The sequence below is a fragment of the Gorilla gorilla genome, chromosome X (genome assembly GCF_029281585.2).
Source record: "Gorilla gorilla gorilla isolate KB3781 chromosome X, NHGRI_mGorGor1-v2.1_pri, whole genome shotgun sequence".
NCBI lineage: Eukaryota > Metazoa > Chordata > Mammalia > Primates > Hominidae > Gorilla > Gorilla gorilla.
In genome coordinates, this window is record NC_073247.2 from 65,432,784 (window position 1) to 65,449,927 (window position 17,144).

Genomic DNA, 17,144 nt, shown 5'->3' on the forward strand with positions numbered 1-17,144 from the left:
TGCATACTGGTGAAGATTGGGCTTCTAGTGTACCCAGTACCCAAATACTGAACATTGTCTCTCATAGGTAATTTTTCAACCCTCACTCCCCTCCCACTCTCCCACCTTTTGGAATCTTCAGTGTCTATTATTTCATCTTCATGATCATGTGTACCCATTGGCAAACTTTATTTTGAAGAACACTTTCTCAGTTTGATGTCACTGTTTTTTGTATTGCCATCTTCTCCAACACCCATTCTGTCTTGCTGCTTCTCAATGTTCAGTGCTTAGCACAGTTTCTGGCACACGGTTTTGGAAAAGAAAAAGACGGTATGGCAATTATGATTGGAATAATAAGGAAATATAAATATGAACATAATTTTTCAGTTTATGGAATAAAGGTGCAGTGAAAAAATACAACTAAAGGAAACGTGATTTTTAAACATTTATTTATTTCAACTTTTATTTTAGATTCGGGGTACATGTGCAGTTTTGTTACCTGGGTATATTGCATGATGCTGAGGTCTGGTGTACAAATGTTCTGCTACCCAGGTACTGAGCATAGTACCCAATAGTTAGTTTTTCAATCCTTGCCTCCCTCTTTTCCTCCCCCATCTAGTAGTCCCCAGTGTCTATTGTTGCCATTTTTATGGTCATGAGTACCCAATATTTAGCTCCCACTTATAAATAAGAACATGCAGCATTTGGTTTTCTGTTCCTGGATTAATTCGCTGAGTATAATGGCCTCGAGCTGCGCCCATGTTTCTGTAAAAGATATAATTTCATTCTTTTTTATGGCTGTGTAGCATTCCATGGTGTGTATGTACCTTTTTTTTTTTCCTTTTTTTTGAGATGGAGTCTCACTGTGTCGCCCAGGCTGGAGTGCAGTGGTGCGATCTCGGCTCACTGCAAGCTCTGCCTTCCAGGTTCACACCATTCTCCTGCCTCAGCCTCCCGAGTAGCTACGACTACAGGCGCCCGCCATCACGCCCGGCTAATTTTTTTTTTTTTTATTTTGAGTAGAGACGGGGTTTCACCGTGTTAGCCAGGATGGTCCCCATCTCCTGACCTCGTGATCTGCCTACCTCGGCCTCTCAATATGTACCATATTTTAAAAATTCAATCCACCATTGATGGGTACCTAGGTTGATTCCATGTCTTTGCTATTGTGAATAGTGCTGCGACGATCATGCAAGTGCATGTCTTTTTGGTAGAACGATTTGTTTTCTTTTGGATACGTACCCAAGAATGGGATTGCTGGTTAAAAAGGAGTTCTAAGTCCTTTGAGAAATCTCCAAATTGCTTTCCACAGTAACTGAACTAATTTACATTCCCACTAACAGTGTATAAGCATTTCCTTTTCTGGGAACATGTAATTTTTAATAGACAGAACATATCAATGACTTTATTCAATTCAATTAATGGACATACCAGTGAGATGTTGACACAGGTTCAAAGAAGAAATTGAAGAACAGGAATTTATGTAGCCAGTCAGAAGTATTCTTAAATGCACTTGTTAATAGATGCAAAACTGGTTAATATCTTGAAAAGCAATAAATTGTATTACTAAGGATTATCTTTTCTACATAATGTTAATTGCCCCTATAATTATTATAATTAATTATACCAGATAAAATTCATTTGCGTTGAAATATATAGGAATCATTTGTATTTCTCTCAGACCAGAATCATTTGCATTGTTATCAGTTTTCTGCAAGTTAACCTCTACCTGTACAGTGCTGTAAAAGAGTAGCCAAACAAAAATCAATCATTGTATGCCCAGCACTACACTGATAAGAATATCCACATTTTGAATAATTTTTCATTAAAGTCTCAGCTTTGTGCTTATAAATAACCTCTAAAGATTCACAAAATAATTTATTATGTTTTGCCCAGTTATTTACATAAGTGTAGCAGGAGTGCTTATTAATAATATAGAAATCTTTGAGTTTGTGTTTCAAATTCAGCTGCTAGCAATATTGAGCAACTCCTAATGCCAAATAATTAATTTCTGCCAGGAAGTTGTCCAACTGAATCTTGGAAAGGACTTTACAACTTCTTCTATTATTTACTCTTCTATCTCAAGGAGAGAAAATCAAACCCAAGAAATTAGCTTTACCATATTTCACCTGAAGCTCCTATAAATTCGAGGGGATTTCTCCTTTCTCAAGGTCCACCAAATTTGCTGTGGTTTGTAGCATGCCAAGAAGTGAACTTTCTTAACACTTCTGTGGATGGCACTGGTTTGTAGTCATTGGTTTGCATGTAAAGTCTATCTCTGTTCCTTAGTGGCCTTGACATAAATGATTAAGTGACACTTTAGGCATTGCCCTGGTTGCACAATTGATTTTTCCAACTATATCCTGGTTAAAAGGAGAACAAATTCTTATTTAATCCATATAAAAAGCTATGTTGCCATGAATAGCAAGAAAACTCAGTTATAAATAATTGTTTCTGAATTCTAATAGTTCAGTGAGAAGCAGATACCATTTTAAAACATTTTATTTCAATTTACAAAAGCACAGTCAAATAAATTGTGAGTTAGAGATAGACTGATAAAGAATATGAGGGACTTCTTCATATATGCATCAGAAAATAACAATTTTCTTAAAACAACATCAACATATTTCCAATAAATAGCCACAATTAACTTTCCCTCATTATTTCATTAATAGTGTCTTAGTCGTTTGTGTTACTGTAACAGAATACCTGAGACTGGGCAATTTATTTATTTATTTATTTATTTATTTATTTATTTTAGTATTTATTGATCATTCTTGGGTGTTTCTCGGAGAGGGGGATGTGGCAGGGTCATAGGATAATAGTGGAGGGAAGGTCAGCAGATAAACACGTGAACAAAGGTCTCTGGTTTTCCTAGGCAGAGGTCCCTGCAGCCTTCTGCAGTGTTTGTGTCCCTGGGTACTTGAGATTAGGGAGTGGTGATGACTCTTAATGAGCATGCTGCCTTCAAGCATCTGTTTAACAAAGCACATCTTGCACCCTCCTTAATCCATTTAACCCTGAGTGGACACAGCACATGTTTCAGAGAGCACGGGGTTGGGGGTAAGGTTATAGATTAACAGCATCCCAAGGCGGAAGAATTTTTCTTAATACAGAACAAAATGGAGTCTCCTATGTCTACTTTCTACACAGACACAGTAACAATCTGATCTCTCTTTCTTTTCCCCACATTTCCCCCTTTTCTTTTCAACAAAACCGCCATCGTCATCATGGCCTGTTCTCGATGGTCGCTGTCTCTTCGGAGCTGTTGGGTACACCTGCAGAAAGGCTGTCACTTCACACTTGGAAGATTGTACAGCGGCCAGGCAGAGGCGCTCCTCACTTCCCAGACGGGGCAGCCGGGCAGAGGCGCTCCTCACTTCGAGACTGGGCAATTTATAAAGAACATAAATTTATTTCTCACAGTTCTGGAGGCTGGACACTCCAAAATCAAGGTGCTAGCACCTGGTGAGGGTCTTCTTGCTACATCCTTATATGGCAGAAGGAGGAAGGGCAAGAGAGAAAAAACTCCCACTGTCAAGCCCTTTTTTATTGATATATAATAGCTGTACATATTTTGGGGTTACCTGTGATATTTTGATACATGCATGCAATATGTAATGATTAAATCATGGTAATTGGGTTATCACCTCAAATATTTATCTTTCCTTTGTGTTGGGAACAGTACAGCTCTTCTGACTACTTTTAAACGTACAAGAAATTACTGTGAACTTTAGTCCCCCTTTTGTACTATCCAAAACTGCAGCTTATTCCCTCTAACTGGATATTTGTACCCATTAACCAACTTCTCTTCTCCACCCACTCTTCTCAGCCTCGGGTAATGACCATTCTACTCTCTACCTCAATGAGATCCACTTTTTTAGCTCTCACATATTTGTGAGAACATGTGAAAATTGCCTTTCTGTGCCTGACTTATTTCACTTAGCATAATGTCCTCCAGTTCCGCCCATATTGCTGCAGAAACCCAGGATTTTATTTTTCTTATGGCTGAATACTATTTTGTTGTGTGTATACACTATATTTTCTTGATCCATTCATCCATTGATGGATATTTAGGTTGATTCCGTATCCTTGCTATTGTGAGTAATGCTGCAGTAAGCATGAGAGTGCAGATATCCCTTCGATATAATGATTTCCTTTCTTTTGGATATATACCCAGCAGTGGTATTTCTGGATCATATGGTAGATCCATTTTTCATTTTTTGAGGAACCTGCATACTGTTTTCTATAGTGGTTTTACTAATTCACATTCCTACCAATACTGTACAAGTGTTCCCCTTTTTTCACGTCCTTGCCAGCATGTTATTTTTTGTCTTTTTGATAATAACCATTCCATCTTAAGTGAAATGATAGCTCATTGTGGTTTTGATTTGCATTTCTCCAATGATTAGTGATGTTAAGCATATTTTCATATACCTGCTGGACATTTGTATGTATTCCTTTGAGAAATGTATATTCAGATATTCTGCCCTTTTAAGATTGAATTATTTGGGTTTTTTGTTTGGTTTGGTATTTTGCTATTGAGTTGTTTGAGTTCCTTATATATCCTGCATATTAATCTCTTGTCAAATGAATAATTTGCAAATCATTTTTCCCATTCTGTAGGTTGTCTCTTCACTTTGTTGATGGTTTTCCTTGCTGTGCAGCAACTTTTTAGTTTGATTTAACCCCATTTGTCTATTTTTGCTTTTGTTGCCTGTGTATTTGAGGTCCCACACAAAAAATCTGTGCCCAGACTAATGTCCTAGAGTAATTCCCCAACATTTTCTTCTACTAGTTCCATAGTTTCAGGTCTTACATTTAAGTCTTTAATCCGTTTTGAGTTGATTTTTTATGTGGTGAAAGATTGGGATCTAGTTTCAACTTCATATGGATATCCAGTTTTCCCAGCACCATTTATTTAAGAGAGTATTCTTTCCTCAATATATGTTCTTGGAACTGTTTTAGAAAATGGGTTGGCTGTAAGTTCATAAATTTATTTCTGGGTTCGTTCCACTGGTCTATGTGTCTGTTTTTATGCCAGTACCATGCTTATTTGTTTACTATATCTTTGTAGTGTATTTGAAGTCAAGTAGTGTGATACCTCTAGCTTTGTTCTTTTTGCTCAGGATTGCTTTAGCTATTTGCAATCTTTGGTTAAATTGATTACTAGGGTTTTAATATTTTTAGCTATTGTAAATGGGATTGTTTTAATTGTTTCTTTTTTCGATCAACTGCTGTTAGAGTACAGGAGTGCTACTGATTGTTTCATATTCATTGTGTATCCTACTATTTACTAGATTCATTTATCAGTCAGTTATAAGAGGATTTTGGTGAAGTCTTTAGGTTTTTCTAAATATAAGATCATGTCATCTGCAAATAAGGATAATTTGACTTCCTTCTTTCCAACTTGGGTGCCATTTCCTTCTTTTGCCTAATTGTTCTGGCTAGGACATCCAGAACTATGTTGAATAAATGATGAAAGTGGGAACCCTTGTCTTGTTTCAGATTTTAGTGGAAAGTCTTTCAATTATTCCCAGTTCAGTATGATATTAGCTGTGGATTTGTCATATATGGCCTGTATTGTTTTGAGGCATGTTCATTCTACACCCAGCTTGTTGAGACTTTTTATCCCTTCATGAAGGGATGTTGAATTTGAATTTTATTGAATGCTTTTTCAGTATCTATTGAAATAACCATGTGGTATTTGGCTTTGATTCTTTTGATGTGATGTATCACATTTATTTATTTGTGTTTGTTGAATCCTTCTAACATTCATGGGATTAATCCAAGTTGATCATGGTGAATGGTCTTTTAAATTTATTGTTGTTAAATTCAGTTTGCTAGTTTTTGTTGAGGATTATTGCATCTATGTTTATGAGGAATATTGGCCTGTAGTTTTCCTTTTTTTGGTGCCTGTCTGGTTTTGATATGAGGGTAAGGCTGGCCTTGTAAAATGAGTTTGAAAGTATATTTTTCTGCAATGTTTTGGAATATTTTGAGCAGGATTGGTATTAGTTCTTAAATTTTTGGTAAAATTCAGCAGTGATTGCTTCAGGGGTGACTTTTTATTGCTGCTTCTATCTGGTTATTCATTATTGGTCTGTTAAGGTTTTCTGTTTCTTCATGTTTTAATATGGTAGGTTGTATATGTTCAGGAATTTATCCATTTCTTCTTGGTTTTCCAATTTGTTGGTGTATTAGTCCTTTCTCATGCTGCTATAAAGACATATCCAAGACTGGGTAATTTATAAAGGAAAGAGGTTTAATTGACTCACAGTTCCACATGGCTGGGGAGGCCTCACAGTCATGGTGGAAGGCGAATGAAGAGCAAAGTCAAGTCTTACATGGTGGCAGGCAAGAGAGCATGTACAGGGGAATGCCCCTTTACCATCAAATCTCATGAGACTTATTCACTATGATGAGAACATCATGAGAAAGACCCTCCCCCATGATTCAGTTACCTCCCACTGGGTTGCTCCTGTGACATGTGGGGATTATGGGAGCTACAATTCGAAATGAGATTTGGGTGGAGACACAGCCAAACCATATTAGTTGGTGTATATTTGTTCATAATAGTCTCTAATGATTCTTTGGGTTTCTGTGGTATCAGTTGTAATGTTTTTGTATTTGTCTCTGATTTTCTTTATTTGAGTCTCCTCTTTCTTCACCTAGCTAATGTTTTGTCAATTTTTTTATCCTCTTCAAAAAACCAACTTTTCATCTTATTGATCTTTCATATTTTTTAGTCTCAATTTCATTTATATCTGTTCTGTTCTTTATTATTTATTTTTTTCTATGAATTTTAGGTTCAATTTGTTCTTGTCTAGTTGCTTGAACTGTTTCATTAGGTTGTTTATTTGAAGTCTTTCCACTTTTTTTGATGTAGGTGTTTGTTGCTTTAAACTTCCCACTTAGGGCCGGGTGCGGTGACTCACACCTGTAATCCCAGCACTTTGGGAGGCCGAGGCGGGTGGATCAAGAGGTCAGAAGATCGAGACCATCCTGGCTAACACAGTGAAACCCCGTCTCTACTAAAAATACAAAAAATTAGCTGGGTGTGGTGGCAGGTGCCTGTAGTCCCAGCTACTCGGGAGGCTGAGGCAGGAGAATGGGGTGAACCCGGGAGGCGGAGCTTGCAGTGAGCCGAGATCATGCCACTGCACTCCAGCCTGGGCAACAGAGCAAGACCCTGTCTCAAAAAAAAAAAAAACAAAAAACTTCCCATTCCCACTTAGTACTGCTTTTGCTATATCTCATATGTTTGACATGTTGTGATGAAATTTTTATTTGTTTGAAGAATTTTAAAAAGTTTCTTCTTATTTTTTTCCTCAACCCATTTGTCATTCAGGAGCATGTTGTTTAATTTTCGTGTGTTTATATAGTTAGTTTCTGAAGTTCTTGAGTTCTAGTTTTATTCCATTGTGGTCAGAAAAGATACTTGATATTATTTCATTTTTTAAAATTTGTTGAGACTTGCTGATAAGGGCATTTAATCTCATCCACAAAGGAGAAGCCCTCATGGCTTAACCACCTCTTAAAAGCTCCATCTTTAAATACTATCACATTGGCAACATCTGAATTTTAAAGGGAACACATTCAAACCATAAGACATATTTATGTATTTAATTCGTGTTCTGGTGGATGTTAGGTCATGACTCAATCAGTTTGGGCTGCTGCAATAAAATGTCATAAACTAGGTGGCTTATAAATGACAAATACTTATTCATCACAGTTCTGGAGGCTAGGAAGTTCAGGATCAATATGTCAGCAAAATCAGTGTCTGATGGGGATTCACTTCCTGATTCATAGACAGTGTCTTCTTATGGTGTCCTCACATTATGGAAGTGGCAAGGCAGCTTTCTGGGGATCTGTTTATAAGGATACTAATTGTATTCATGAGGTTTCTACCCTCATGGCATAATCACATTCCAAAGGACCCACCTCCTAGTACCCTCACTTTGGTGATTAGGTTTCAACATATAAATTTTGGGTAGACACAAATCTTCAGAACAAAGCAGTTCAACAGTCTCCTTCCATGTAGCCATATGCTTCCAGTCAAAAGGTGATCCTGGCAAAAATACCAAGGCCAAAGGGTACAGTCTGAAAATTGCTTAAGTGATATCAGCTAGGAGTTTCTAACCAAGAATCTATTCTTTGAAGCATCAATACTTTATAGTAACTGCTAACATTCTTTCAAGATTTCTAAAATTTAATTTAATTTTTTAAATTGACAAATATTTCTTGGCTCTCTATTCTGTTCCGTTGGTGTATGTGTCTGTTCTTCTACCAGTATCATGCTGTTTTGGTTACTGTCATCTTGTAGTATAGTTTGAAGTTGGGTAGTGTGATGCCTCCAGCTTTGTTCTTTTTGCTTAGGTTTGTCTTGGCTATTTGGGCTATTTTTGGGTTCCATACGAATTTTAAAATAGTTTTTTTTTCTAATTCTGTGAAGACTGTCAACGGTAGTTTAATGGGAATTGCATTGAATCTATAAATTACTTTGGGCAGTATGGTCATTTTCACGATATTGATTCTTCCTATCTGTGAGCATGGAATGTTTTTCCATTTGTTTGTGTCCTCTCTGATTTCCTTGAGCAGTGGTTTATAGTTCTCCTTGAAGAGGTTCTTCACTTCCCTTGTTAGCTGTATTCCTAGGTATTTTACTCTTTTTGTAGCAATTGTGAATGGGAGTTCATTCATGATTTGGCTCTCTGCTTGTCTATTGTTGGTGTATAGGAATGCTAGCTATTTTTGCATATCGATTTTGTATCCCGGGACTTTGCTGAAGTTGCTTATCAGCCGAAGAAGCTTTTGGGCTGAGACGATGGGCTTCTCTAGATCATGTCATCTGCAAACAAAGATAATTTGACTTCCTCTCTTCTTACTTGAATGCCCTTTATTTCCTTCTCTTGCCTGATTTCCCCAGCCAGAACTTCTAATACCATGTTGTATAGGAGTGGTGATAGAGGGCATCCTTGTCTTGTGCTGGTTTTCAAAGAGAATGTTTCCAGCTTTTGTCCTTTCAGTATGATATTGGCTTTAGGTTTGTCATGTGTGGCTCTTATTATTTTGAGGTATGTTTCTTCAATACCTAGATTATTGAGAGTTTTTAACGTGAAGGGATGTTGAATTTTATCAAAAGCCTTTTCGGCATCTATTGAGATAATCATGTGGTTTTTGTCGTTGATTCTGTTTATGTGATGAATTACGTTTATTGATTTGCATATGTTGAATCAGCCGTGCATCCCAGGGCATTTTAGCAATGTCTGGAAATATTTTTGTTTGTCACACTGGGGAGATGTTGTTACTAGAATCTAGTGGATAGAGGCCATGAATGCTAGTAAAAATCCAACCATGCACAGGAGAGCCCCTCCCCCCACGACAAAGAATTATCCACCTCAAAATGTCAACAGCACCAAAATGTCAACAGTACTCAAAATATTAAGTAACTCTGTAAGTAATGGATAATAAAATAAATATGCAAAGTTCAATAGTTTTCATATACACCAAAAATAACCAGCCAGAGGATGTGATAGTAGAGAAAATCCTATTTTTATCAGCAAAATAATATATAGGAATAAACATAACAAGTGAATAAAACCTTAAAACACTTTGTTAATAGCTAGATTTAATCATTTCACATTGTAAGTATATATCAAGACATCACATTGTACCCCATAAATTCATAAAATTATTTCTAAATTAAAAATTTAAAAAACACGTGTGAAAGAAAAGTAAACAAATGGAATGATACTAATTTATCTTGCATCAGACAACTCAACATCACAGACTTTATTTTTCTTGAAGTTAATTTATTAATTTAATGTGATCCTGGATAATCTCCTTATTTTAAGACCCTTAATTTACTCAAACCTGCAACATCTCTTTTGTGCTTGTAAGGTAACACTCAGGCTTCACTGGTTAAGACGTAGAAACCTTGAGGGGCCATTATTCAGCCTACCGCAAAGGTGAACTTCCTTTTTGAAATCACTTTTGGTTTGTGTATTACCTGACAAGATATTCTCATGTTTTTTCTCACGTCAAGGCATACAACCTTACTGCACATCTTTGTTCCTTGTAGTTTGGTGGGACCATGTGACCAATCGTGAAGTGATGACACTTCCAACATGGAACACTAAATTGCTGATGTGAGACCTTCTAGATATCTCTCTTTTGCTCTGCTATGAGATAGATACCCTTAGGGATTGTAGCTTTCGTAACATTGATGACAGAGCCCTATTGTTGCCCTGGGATGCATAAATATTAGCAGTAGTAAATAAATCTTCAAGATTTTCAGGATCTCATATCTGGGAATTGTTTCCTATTACAGCTTAACTTTACCTACCCTAATAATACAATACGCTTCATGCAGTTAGCCTCTACTTTATCACATTGATTATTACCTTCAAAGCATTTATTCTAATGTGAAATAACTTACTCATTTGTTTTTTAACTTTTGTCTTGTTTAGCAGGTCAAATGAAGTGTGGGGTAAGTGATGGTTTTGCTTCATGTTTTTATGTTTCATTTTGTTTAAAATTGGTGAAATCTGGGAAGCCTGCATGGGGTTGCTGAGAACTAGGTCTCATTCCTGGCCCTGAGTGGCTGCCCACTCTCACTATGAACCTCTGAAACCATAGCTGCAGGAGACCCCATGGTCCCCATTGACATTGGAACTGGCAGGGAGAGCTGTTTGGAGAGTTGGCAGGGACAGGACTCCAGGCTGTGCAAAGCCCAGGAGGTTTGGTGTAGGAATGGCTGCAGTGGAGCACAGCCAGGGACGCCCATCCCCCAAGGCTTGCCATGCTCCTGTAGGGGGCTTTGGCTTTTGTTGACTATTGAACCTGAACAGAACAAGGATATCTTGCCTGTGGGACAGGGCCAATCCAATCTGAACATCCCCCTGTCAGGGTCTGTGTTGGACTGCACTCATTAGCAGTGCAGCTTCAGATACCCAACCCAGGTGCTCCTCAGGGGCTACTACCATAGCTCCTTCACTGGCAGACCCTGCCTGTCAGAGAGCTTCTGCAAATGTGCCCCTGCTGGCATGCACCTATCCACTGCCTACCCCAACCGCATTGCCAGCCTTCACTTCCCTGCAGCCTTCCCCCATTGGTTTGCTGGTGCAGGCACATGGGCCTCACTGGTCACTGACACCAGCATGTGTGGACCTTGCTGAGGCCACACTACTCAGGCTGGTCCACATGTGCATACCCTGCTGCCCTGCCACCACTGGCATGTTCTACACACATATACCACCATGCTGCTGCTATTGGGGCACGTGCATGAATGTGGATCCTGCTGCCACCACTCTGATGAAGAACTTTTGCCAGCACTCCCCATTGGAGTGTTTTTGCCAGCAGATGAGGAACACCTTGGTCTTTCCAGCACAGCAGGTGGTCAACCTTGAAGGACCAGAGAACAAAGCAACTGGCTTTGTCCCAACCCCCCAAAGTTAGAATATGAATCCCGGGAGTGCAGAGCTGAACCTTGGCCACCTGAAATGGTCCAGAAATGAAACCAGTCAACTGAACCCAGCTTATACCACAGTCTTACCCTCTAGGGCATCAAATAATATAAACATATAAATATAAAGAATTTGTAAGAATATAAAACCATATCCAAAGGACAGTAACTTCAAAGATTAAAGGAAGAACAGCCTGCAAAGCTGAGAAAGAACCAGCGCAAGAACTCTGGCAACTCAAAAAGCCAAAGTGTCTCATCTAGAAATGACTGCACTAGCTCCCCAGCAGTGGTTCTTAACCAGACTGAAATGGCAAGAATGATAGACAAAGAATTCAGAATTCAGATGGCAATGAAAATTATCGAAATCCAAGAGAAAGTTGAAACTTAATCCAAGGGAATATAAGGAATCCAGTAAAACGATGCAAGAGAGGAAAGATGAAATAGCCATTTTTAAGAAAGAACAAAACAAATCTGATAGAGCTAAAAAAACTCACTGCAAGGATTGCATAACCAATCAGAAGTATTAACAGAAGAATAGACCAAACTGAAAAAAGAATTTTAGAGCTTGAAAATCAGTTCTTCAAATCAACACAGTCAGACAAAAATAAAGAAAAAGAAATAAAAAAGAATGAACAAGACCTTCAAGAAATATGGGATAATGTAGAGACCAAACCTGAAACACATTGGTGTCCTTGAAAGAGAGGGAGAGCAACCAACTTGAACAACATTTTTGAGAACATTGCTCCTGATAATTGTCCCAACTTTGTTAGAAAGATTGACATTCAAATTCAGGAAATTTAGAGAACCCCTACAAGGTACTATAAAAGGTAATTATCCCCAAGCCACATAGTCATCAGATTCTCCAAAGTCAATGCAAAATATAAAACATTAAAGGCAGCTAGAGAGAAGGAGCAGGTCATCTACAAAGAAACCCCATTAAGCTGACAGCAGATCTTTCAGCAGAAACCCTTCAAGCCAGCAGAGATTGGGGGGCCTATATGCAGCCTTCTTAAGGAAAATAAATTCCAACCAAAAATTTCATATCCAGAAAAATTAAGCTTCAGAAGCACAGGAGAAATAAAAGCATTTCAGAAAAGCAAATGCAAAGGGAATTCATCATTACCAGACCTGTTTAACAAGAGGTCTTCAAAGGGGTACTAAACATGGAAACAAAAGTCCATTATGGGTCACAGCAAAAACACTCTTTAGTGTCAATAGACCATTGACACTATGAAGCAACTATACAATCATGTCTACATTACATCCAGCTAATGACATGATGATAGGATCAAATCTGCATATATCAGTATTAATCTTGGGCTAAAGATTAATGGGCTAAACACTCAACCTAAAAGGCACAGAATAGTGTGTTGGATAAAGAAAAAAGGCCAGGTGCGGTGGCTAATGCCTGTAATTCCAGCACTTTGGGAGGTGCAGGTGGGTGGATCACAAGGTCAGGAGATCAAGACCATCCTGGTTAACACGGTGAAACCCTGTCTCTACTAAAAATACAAAAATTAGCTGGGCGTGGTGGCGGGGCCTGTAGTCCCAGGTACTCTGGAGGCTGAGGCAGGAGAATGGCATGAACCTGGGAGGCAGAGGTTGCAGTGAGCCGAGATCGCACCACTGCACTCCAGCCTGGGCGACAGAGCAAGACTCCGTCCAAAAAAAAAAAAAAAAGTAAGAACCAACAGTATGCTGTCTTCAGAAATCTATCTCACATGCAATGACATTCATAAGTTCAAAGTAAAGGTACGGAGAAAGATCTATCAAGTAAATGAAAAACAAAAAAGATCAAGGGTCACTCTTCCCATTTCAGATGAAATAGACTTTAAACCAACAAATATCAAAAAAGACAAAGAAGGTCATTATATAATGGTAAAAAGTTCAATTCAACAAGAAGATGTAACTATACTAAACATATAGGCACTCAACACAGGAGTACCCAGATTCATAAAACAATTTATTAGGAACCTATGAAAAGATTTAGATAACCACACAATAACAGTGGAAGACATCAACGCTCCACTGACAGTATTAGACAGATCATGAAGGCAGAAAACTAACAAAGATATTTGGGACCTGAACTCAACACTTGACCAAATGGATCTAACAGACATCTACAGTATGCTCCACCCTAAAACAACAGCATACACTCTTATCATCTGCACATGGCACAGTCTCAAAAATTGACCACACAATCAGCCATAAGACAATTCTCAGCAAATTCACAAAAACCAAAATCATACCAACCACACTCTTTGACTACAGTGCTATAAAAGTGGAAATCAATACTAAGGAGATTACTTAAACCCATACAATTACATGGAGGTTAAACAACCTGTTCCTGAATGACTTTTGGGTAAACAATGAAATTAAGATAGAAATCAAGAAATTCTTTGAAACTAATATACAATATATATTCTTTGAAACAAAGATACAAAATACCAGAATCTCTGGGACATAGCTAAAGCAGTGTTAAGAGGGAAAATTATAGTGATAAATGCCCCCATCAAAAAGTTAGAAAAATCTCAAATTAACACACTAATATTACACTTAGAGAAACTAGAAAAATAAGAGAAAACAAACACCAAAGCTAGTAGCAGGAAAAAATTAACCAAAATCAGAGCTCAACAGAATAAAATTGAGACGCAAAAGATCAGTGAAACCAAATGTTGGTTTCTTGAAAGAATAGATAAGATAGACTACTAGTTAGACTAATAAAGAAATAAAGAGAGAAAATCCAAATAAACACAATCAGGAATGACAAGGGGGACATTACCACTGATACCACAGAAATAAAAAACATTCTCAGAAGCTGTTACAAATACTTCTACGCACATAAACTAGAAAACCTAGAAGAAATGGATAAATTCCTGGAAACTTATAACCTTCCAAGAATGAACTAGGAATAAATTGAAACCATAAACAGACCAATAATGAGTTCTGAAATTGAATCAGTAATAAAAAACCTACCAACTAGTAGAAGGCCTGAACCAGATGGATTCATAGCCAAATTTTACCAGACATATAAATAAGAGCTGGTACCAATTCTACTGAAATTTTTCCAAAATTTGAGGAAGAGTGGATCCTCCTTACCTAATTCCATGAGGCCAATATCATTCTTAGATCAAAATCTGGCAGGGACACAAGAAAGAAAACTTCAGGCAAATGTCTCTGATGAACATAGATGCAAAAATCCTCAACAAAATACTAGCACAATAAATCCAAAAGCACATGGGAAAGCTAATCCCTCATGATCAAGCAGACATTATTCCTGGGATGCAGAGTTGGTTCAACATATACAAATCAATAAATGTGATTCATCACATAAACAGAACAGAAAACAAAAACTACGTGACCATCTCAATAGATGCAGAAAAGACTTGATAAAATTCAACATTCATTCATGTTAAAAGCCCTCAACAAAATAGGCATTGGAAGAACATACCTCAAAATAATTAAGCCACCTATGGGAAACCCTCAGCCAACATCATACTGAATGGGCAAAAGCTGGAAGCAATCCCCTTGAGGACCAGAACAATACAAGGATGCTCACTCTCACTATACCTATGCAACATGGTACTTGAAGTCCTGGCAAGAGCTATCAGGCAAGAGAAAGAAATAAAAGGCATCCAAATAGGAAGACAGGAAGTCAAACGATCTCTCTTTGCAGACCATATGATTCTATACCCAGGAAACCTCATAGTCTCTACCTAAAGACTCATATATTTGATAAACTTTGGCAAAATTTCAGGATACAAAATCAACGTACAAAAAAATCAGTAACCAATAACATCCAAGGTTAGGGCCAAATCAAGAACACAATCACATTCACAAAGCCACAGAAATATAAAATATCTAGGAATACAGCTAACCAGGGAAGTGGAAGATCTCTACAAGAAGAATTACAAAACATTTCTCAAAGAAATCCCAGATGACAAGCAAATGGAAAACATTCCATGCTTATGGATAAGAAGAATCAATATTGTTAAAATGGTCATAGTGGCTAAAGCAATTTACAGGTTCACTGCTGTTCCTATCAAAGTACCCATGTCATTTTTCACAAAATTAGGGAAAAAAGGCCAGGCATGGTGGCTCACGCCTGTGTTCCCAGCACTTTGGGAGGCTGAGGCGGGCGGCTTACAAGGTCAAGAGATTGAGACCATCCTGACCAACATGGTGAAACCCTGTCTCTGCTAAAAACACAAAAATTATCTGGGTGTGGTGGCATACGCCTGTAGTCCCAGCTACTCAGGAGGCGGAGGCAGGAGGATCGCTTGAACCCAAGAGGCAGAGATTGCAGTGAGCCGAGATTGCGCCACTGCACTCCAGCCTGGTGACAGAGCAAGATTCTGACTCAAAAATAAGTAAATAAATAAATTAACTAATTAATTAAATTTATATTTAAATTCTAACAATTCCATATTTTATATACTCCCTGAACTCCATCCCCAGATTCAAGTAAAGTTGTGCCGATACTTATCTTGGAGGGTATTTGTGCATGTTAGTTATGTGTGTACAGGGCCTGGTTTCTAGCTGTCCTTCAACAAGAATTCTCTGAGCAACTGCTGTGTGCTTTGTTACTATTTTCAGTGCCAAGAATACAATAGCAAACAACATTCACAAATATCTAACATCATAGAATTTTCCAGGAAATGTATAGCCCACTAGAGGGTAATAGGTACTGCGTAGAAAGATCGGTCAGGAGGAATGATATGTGAAAAGAATTGTTACTGTATTCAAGTGCTGAGACCAGCTTGGTTGGGGAGACCCTGACCCATCAGTGCTAGAGGAATCAAAGACACACACACACAGAAATATAGAAGTGTGAAGTGGGAAATCAGGGGTCTCACAGCCTTCAGAGCTGAGAGCCCCAAACAGACATTTACCCACATATTTATTAACAGCAAACCAGTCATTAGCATTGTTTCTATAGATATTAAATTAACTAAAAGTATCCCTTAAGGGAAACGAAGGGACGGGCCGAATTAATTGCAGCAGGAATATGCCCTTAAGATACAGATTGCTCATGCTTTTGTTTGTGGCTTAAGAATGCCTTTAAGCGGTTTTCTGCCCTGGGTGGGCCAGGTGTTCCTTGCCCTCATTCCCGTAAACCCACAACCTTCCAGCTTGGGCGTTAGGGCCATTATGGACATATCACAGTGCTGCAGAGATTTTATTTGTGGCCAGTTTTGGGGCCAGTTTATGGCCAGACTTTGGGGGGCTTGCTCCCAACATTCAAGTATATCAGGGAAGGCCTCCCTGAAAACATGATTATTGATCAGACCTGGAGTAAGTGAGGAAGCAGGCCATGCAATTACCTAGAAAAAGAACATTCCAAGCAGAAGGAACAGTAGGTGCCCTGATATGGTTTGGCTGTATCGCCACCCAAATCTCATCTTGAATTGTAGCTCCCATAATCCCCACGTGTTGTGGGAGGGACCTGGTGTGAGGTAATTGAATCATGGAGGTAGGTTTTCCCGTGCTGTTCTCGTGATAGTGAATAAGTCTCATGAGACCTGATGGTTTTGTAAAGGGCAGTTCCTGTGCACACACTCTCTTGTCTGCCACCATGTAAGATGTGCCTTTGCTCCTCCTTTGCCTCCCCACCATGATTGTAAGGCCTTCCCAGCCATGTGCAACTGTGAGTCCATTAAACCTCTTTTTCTTTATAAAGTACCTAGTCTCCAGTATT